The sequence below is a fragment of the Orycteropus afer genome, unplaced genomic scaffold (genome assembly GCF_000298275.1).
Source record: "Orycteropus afer afer isolate SDZICR_OR568_19922 unplaced genomic scaffold, OryAfe1.0 scaffold00449, whole genome shotgun sequence".
Lineage (NCBI taxonomy): Eukaryota > Metazoa > Chordata > Mammalia > Tubulidentata > Orycteropodidae > Orycteropus > Orycteropus afer.
The window spans coordinates 1,664,908-1,666,711 of NW_006922036.1; positions in this window are offsets into that span (position 1 = coordinate 1,664,908).

Here is a 1,804-nt window from a genome sequence, read left to right on the forward strand (position 1 = left end):
TCGAAAGAAAAAAAAAAAAAAAAGAAAAAAATTAGCTACCTGAAAGAAGGACATAAAGACAAAGACAAGAAGAAGCCAATTATCTTTAGTAGAAAAGACGGTAAGATGACTTTTAAAATTTCATTGATGAATCCCCTGCTTGTCCTTGTAATTCCAGAAATCATTCCACAGAACTCAGTTTGATAAGAAGTCATAAAATTAAGTTTAAATCTATTTGACCACATGACACATGACTGTGCGTAAGTTAAGGGACTAACACAGCGTGATTGTTAATATTGTAACATGATTACAGGGTCCATGATGGCTTTGGCTTAATATTTATACCAGCATTCAGTGGAAAAATTTAAAATAATCTGTGTATCTTTTGAGCAGAAGAAAAAAATGTCATCCAAGGAAGAAATAAAAGACAACAGAAACCAAACATTACAAATATCAATGAAATATGTCAAATAGCACGTCCCTTCAAGATAAAACACAAAAATAATCAAGGGTCCATTGACCTATTATGTTGTTATGTGCCACAGTGATTCCAAATCATAGTGATCCTATTGGACTGAGTAGAACTGCCCCAAAAGGTTTCCTAGGCTGTAATCTTTATGGAAGCAGATCACTAGGTCTTTTCCAGAAAAACTAGTGGGTTAGAATTGCTGCCCTTTCAGTTAGCCTGTGAATGCTTTATCACCGCACCGCAACATCAGGGCTTACTATATGCCTTCCTATGGCCAAATAAAGGACATTCAATCTTTCAAAGTAAATTCCATCACCAGGTTCACCTGAAGTGAGATTTCTTTAGTGGTATACTCCAAAAGAAAACCATGTTAGAAACTGGATTGTCTTAGTTCCAGGGCACATTTACACTAGGTGCTGGCCAACCAAAATCAGATAAACATGTTCCTGTAATGCTAAGGTGATTAAGTGAGAAGGGAGCAAAAGAAAGACAACTTGGGGTACAGGCCCATCTGTTAATAATCTATATGACTCACAGCCAAGCGATCACACTTGTGGGCCTCACTGTCTCCACTTGAACATGAAGAAAATGGGCAGAAACAGTGCTCAGACTACAGTGATGCCTCTTAGCCTACTTGTTATGCATATACTTGGGATGCACTTTAAAACACAGATTCCTAAGTCCTAATGGAACATGTATTTTAAGCAGTACCCTAAAAACTAAAAACTTTAGCTTAAAAAATACCTGAGTGCCCTTCTAGCTCTGCCACTAGATACGTGAAGCATGTACAACACTGGAGGTTTGTCCTTTGGGAAACATCCTGCTCTTCTGGCACTTTCATTCCATTACATCATCTTAGCATACTGATACCCTAAACTCCCGTCAGTGGTCAGTCTACTGACTGCAGTGGAGGCCCAACTCAGAGTAAGTGCCCTGCACTCTGTTCAGGGTTGGACTCTCATTTCTGCCCCATACTACCATTGGGCTTGTGAGCGTGTTAGACCTCCTGGAGACTCGGATGCCCGAAAAAATATTGGATTCTGTGAGTACTGACATCCCAAGAAATACCACGACGCCCACTATACTTGAAGAAGAACCCGGCAGCAAGCCTCCAATCTTCTAATGTCAACAAAAAACTTCACAACATACTCCTTTGGGCACCATAACTTATCGGTCAGTGCTTACCTTGCTATGCGGACCGGCCGCGGAGAATGACTAGAGACCTCGCTGCCCTGGGAATAGAAACCGGTGATAACAAGCCTCCGCCCGCCTGGTCATGCCCGCAGTCGCCCCCTCCGCTGCGTCACGCGCAGGACAGCAACTCTGACAAGCAGCCGGCCGTGACGCAGTTAGCAG